Here is a 5,839-nt window from a genome sequence, read left to right as displayed (position 1 = left end):
AGACCACCTAGGACTATGGCAGGCAAAGAAAATGATAGTGACCAAAGAGAAGATTTTAGAGATACAATAAAACCTGCAAAAGTCAGAACAGTCTAAGGTAGAAACTTGTCAGAGAGGAACATGTAAACATTTTCCATTAATAGAGAGCCATAGCAAGTGGTACAACTGAACCTGGTTAGAGGTGGAAACCTTGAAAGATTTGGAAAAATAAAGTAGTCCTCTTGAGTTATGGCTTTTACATGGTTCACTTATTTAGGAGGATTTGGGAACGAAAGACGAATGAAGGTGTGAAGAACAATCTTTTTCCTTTTCGACTTATTAAGCCTAGTGATTGACTGAGTTGTTCCTTGGGAAGTTTAGCTGCTTAGCTGAGGAGCCTTCAATAACCATGTCGAGTCATGCAGAGTTGTCAGGTAAAATACAGGGCACCCGGTTAAATTTCTATTTCAGAGAAAAAGAACTGCTTTTTAGCATCCTTGTTCATACAGTGGTGAGTATCTTCACCTATCACTTAAGAGACCAGGTTCAATTGCCTGATGGGAGGCATGTCCTAAATATTACACGAGACATGTTTATACTGAAATTATAAAAAATTAGAATCCAACTCCTACCTGAGTAGGATTCGTAATCTACAAAATAAGACTGACTTCAAGACCTCCTCTTTTTCAACCTCTCAGTAAAAAGATATGGTGTTGTTGTTTATTGTTATGTGCCATTGCGTCGACTGCAACTCAGGATGACCTGTGAGCAACCAATCTGCACTCCTCCCTCACCTGTGTCATCCTCACCATCTCTGGAATACTTGGGCGCATTGTTAGAATCATCATGTCCACCTATTGGACACAATTTCCATACTCTGTTGAGTCACTTTTTTTTTTCAGAATGCGAACAAATATGACTCTCTTTCAGTTATGGCTGGATAGTTATCTTCTAAATTTGTTGGCAGAGATTGATGACATGTCCAGGACTGTATCTGTTTCCTGAAACACCTCTATTGATAATACATCAATTCTTGATACCTTCTTTGTTGCCAAATCCTTCAGTGCAGCTTAGACTTCTTCCTTCAGTACTATTGGTTCTGCTCGTACACTAATTCCTAAAATGATTTCATGTCAACTGATGCTTTTTGGTAAAGTGACTCTCTGTGTTATTTCCACCTTCTTTTGGTGCTTTCTGCATTAGTCAAGATTTTTTCCATAGAATCATTCAGTGTTGCAACTTGAGGCTTGAATTTGTTCTTCAGTTCTTGCAGTTGAGAAATGCCTAGTTGTTAAATACAATTGGTCTTTGCCCACAACACGGTTCATATTAGGAATTAGTGAAATAACTTCTTCATTTCTAGATTTAGATAAGAACCAACAAAGATTGATTAGCCAACAATCTTTAAACATAATTAGCCTCTAATTTACAACATTCAATACCTATACTAGTATCCTACTCTGCCTCCTGATTATCACTGTGTGTATTACTGAAATAGTAAACACTGTTAAATATGTCCTGCTTTGCTGAAACTGAGGAAGACCTGAAGAGCTTGCTGTAGAAGGTCGGGGACTGCAGCATTCAATATGGATTGAGGCTCAATATCAAGAAAACAAAGATTCTCACCACAGGGACAACTGACAGCATCATGATTGATGGTGAAGAGATTAAGATTGTTGACAGTTTCAGCTTGGCTCCACAAACAACACTCTTGGTACTAGCAACCAGGAAATTAAAAGATATATTGTGATGGGAAAGTCTGTGGTTAGAGACCTCTCTAAAGTACTGAAGAGCAACAGTGTCAGTCTGGAGACTAAGGTGCGTTTGATACAGGCTATGGTCTTTGCAGACACTTGATATGCATCAGAGAGCTGGACAAGACTAGGGATGATAGAAGGAGAATTGATGCCTTTGAGCTGTGGTGTTGGAGAAGAGTATTGAATATGCCATGGACAGCTAAGAGAATGGACAGATTTGTCCTAGAGAGGGTGAAACCAGGCAACTTCTTGGAAGCAAGGATTCTGAAGCTTTGTCTGACATATTTTGGACATGTTGCAAGGAAGGAAGAATCCTTGGAGAGGGACGCCATCCTTGGGAGGGTGGCGGGACAGCACAGGAGAGGAAGACCCTTGATAAGATGAATTGATTCAGTGACTAGGGTAATATGGATAGGTGTGTTAGAGACAATAAGATTGACACAGGATAGAGCAGGCTTTAGGGATTTGTACAAAGGGTCGCTAGGAGTAACAACAATAACAACAGTGGTTAGGGCATGCTAACACTCGAAAATTATTTGTGTTTTATCTGAAATTTCAATTTAACTGGGCTTTCTATATTTTCATTTGGTAAATCTGGTGACTCCAGCCAATCAGGTAAATAGAGCGGGCACTCAGGAGATAGGTATAGAATAGAGCATATACCCAACAATTGTTAACAGAGAGCAGTCCCCAAATTATTACAAATGTAGGGGTAGTTTAAAATCTGTATATAATAGAGACAGGCCTGGAATAGAGTCTGATTACAACTACCATTTGGGAGTTGAGTAGAGGAGGAAGTAGGAGGAAAAATAGAAGAGTATTACAAGAACTAAGGGTAAAAGAAGGAGGAAGTAACCCACATCGGAAAAATCATGTAAGCAAGGGCTAAAAAGTGGTCAGTGATTTACATAGAAGGTCACTGGTGATCTTGGTGGCACAAGTGTTTTCATGCTTTGTGACAAAGGAAGATATTTCAGTGAGTTGAGAAATAAATGGAAAGTGTATTTTCTTTGAATGGGAAGTGAGAGGAGGAGGTATGACCAAAGATTTTTATTTCATATAAGAGAGACTTGAACTGGTTTAAATATTAACGGGAAGGTGTGGGTAGAGAAGGGGAGGCTGAAAATGTAGGAAGGAAAAAGCAGGTGAAATTTCTGAGATGGCAGCAAAAGTTGTGATCTGGGTCACAAATGGCAAGATTAGAAAGAAAGACAAAATGGAATGGTACAGCTGGGTAAAAGGGATGCCAGGATGTTAGGATATTTATCTGAAGGTATCTGAGGAGATGATTCTGTTTGCAAAGAGTTAAGATGGAATTAAATATGTGAGAGGTTTTAGGACAGAAAAGAAAGTTTAAAAGGTCATTGTATGAAGAGCTGGATTGGTGGCACAAATAGCTAAATGCTTGACTGCTAACCTGAAAATTAGCCATTGGAACCCACTCAGTGTTTCCTTGAAAGACAAGCCTGGCGATCTGTTTCTGAGAGCTCACAGCCTTGAAAAGTGTATAGATTAGTTCTATTCTGCACACACAGGGTCACTATGAGTCAGAGTCAACTGGTTAACAACAAACATACGTAATTAACAACAGACAAAACAGCAGAACAGTGCTGAGCTTGGAGTCAAGCTTAGAGATCATCAGTGATGTGGGTTCAGTCTGCTTACAGCTGCGCTTTCCTCCAGCAGAGATCACCTACCTTGTGCAGTCCAGAGGGAGAAAAGAGAGCTGATTCATCCACACAGAGGAGATCTTGACAGGTGCAGCAAAGGGGAGAATATGTTAGATTCCAATAAGTTATAGAGCTAATGCATTTCTGGGCTACACAATCCATGCTGTGAAAGAGAAGGGTAAAGACAGAACAAGGTTTCTGGAGAGAGAGAGAGAGAGAGAGAGAGAGAGAGAGAGAGAGAGAGAGAGAGAGTCAGTGGACAGATGCTCCTGATGAAATCAGAAGCGACAGAGAAGTGATTGCGGGGCCAAACTGAAAGGATAAAAGGGTATCAGAATTAGTCATTTCAGAGGTAGGGAAGTTCTAGAGAGTGACTGATGAGTTCTAGAGAGTGGTGATGTGAGTAGGTGGCTAGAACACAGTGGGACAGAGAGCCATCAGATGGGGAGGCAAAACAACCCATAGACTAGTCTGTGGGTTGGGCCACTCTCATGGACAGTGAAGTCATCCATGATGACAGCAGGACCTCATTGAGTCCACACATCTCACCTCTCCTGGAAATACCTCCCTTTTTATCAGAGGCCACATGGGTTGCTATGGTAGTGGGTAGACAGAGGGGAGGTGATGATGGATAAAACTGGGAAGGAATTATGAAACCTTTGCACAGCAGAGAGATATTTAGTCATTTTTGTAAGCCTTTAAAAAAATGGGCTCCTTTGAGCTGAGCTATAGACACCTGTAGTTGGTTAAGGCTGGCATCACACCTGAAGTTTTTCCCTTCTCAATGTTACTCCAAAAACTAAATCAACCACCCTAGGTAACAACCTCCAATGGTAGGTATGCTCATCTTCTGGCCCACCACCTCTACCCTCCTTCTCTTTCATTCTTTCACTCATTTCGGCCAGAAGATTCAGAATCTCATTTCTCACATCCAATTTGTCACCAGTGATATCTCTAGTCCCACAGCCTCATTCATTGACCCAATGATGGATCATTGTCTCCTGACTCCTCACATCCCAATTGCTTCCTAATGAATTTCCCTGTCCCCGTGACTACTCAGTTCTCTCTTCTCAGCAGCCTCTTTATTCCTAAGAAATAGAGACCAGAGATAAACCAATTTTGGTAATGCTTTGGCTCAGGATAGGGCAGAGTTCAGAATTATTGGTCACAGGGTTGCTATGAGTCATAGTTGACTCGATAGCGGGTAACAACATTTTCCAAATATACTGTTCAGCCGCCTATCAGTTCAAGCTTCCTAAAATATGGTTCAATTTATGTGACTCCTATCATCAAACTTCCTCAGAAGATCCCTGTGCCCACAGAACAAAGACCAAACTCTTTACTGTGGTCTACGAGACTCCTCTTGGCCTGGCCCTATGTTCCCTGCCACGAGTGTCTTCTCCATCTGCTGGTACACTACATGCCATTCAGTTCAGGCTGTTAACAAATGAACTGTAATGGCCATCTACTTTGCTGATTCTGATCCTTTGTGTTTGCTGTCCCCTTAGCCTGTGATGCCTTCTTCCTGTACCTTTTCCGATCCTCATCTTTAATTAATCAGCCTTTCTTCTGCAATAATAACAGTATGCCACCAGGCTTTCTTAATAACATGTATTCCCATTTAGAAGTCATTCATGTAATTTTTCACCCCTGCAAATGCTTTTCATTGAGTGAGACATTGCAGCTACAAAGACAGAGGCCAATCTCTGTCCTCAAAGTGCTCACACTCTGTTGAGGAGCACTAAAGGGCGCTAATAGACAATGACAATGAAAAGATTTTATGATGAGGGAAGGACATCCACTGAGATAGGATCAGAGAAGACTTCCTGAACAGAGGGGAAACATCTAAACTAAATCTAGAAAAGAGGAACTACAGGATTTTTTCTAGGAGTTCAACCACATAGTGGAATTTGGCACTTGTCTTAGTTATCTCACTCACTCACTCACTCAGGAGTGAGGAAGTGGCTCAGAGCTCAGCCTCCTCTGGGTTTTCAAGTCTGTAAATTGCATGGGAGGAAGCGGCCCATCTTTTTGCAGATGGATTCAAACCAAAAGAGAGGCCAAGCCTTTGAGTTAGTAGGATAACTGCCTTCAAACTATCCCACCAGAGATCCCTCTTAGTTATCTCATACTGGTGTATCAAAAATACCACAAATAGGTGAGCTATTGCAGAACGAGGGTCCCAAAGAATGAAATAATTTTATAATTCTTAATAATGAGACAGACTACCAGGAATGATATAGAACAGAGAGGGTAAAAAACAGGGGGCCAACAGTTCCCATGACTGAAGGCCCCAAGCCATGCTTCTCTGAGTATTTATTTAGAATCATAAGGAAGGTAATTGTGGAACAGACCACCAATTACTCATATGCAAGTTCAAGCTGAAGCTGAGGAAAATTAAACCAAATCCACAGGAGCCAAAATATGACTTTG

Source organism: Elephantulus edwardii, unplaced genomic scaffold, assembly GCF_000299155.1.
Source record: "Elephantulus edwardii isolate Elephantulus edwardi_28Jun2011 unplaced genomic scaffold, EleEdw1.0 scaffold00252, whole genome shotgun sequence".
Lineage (NCBI taxonomy): Eukaryota > Metazoa > Chordata > Mammalia > Macroscelidea > Macroscelididae > Elephantulus > Elephantulus edwardii.
Note: the sequence above shows the minus strand (reverse complement) of the source record.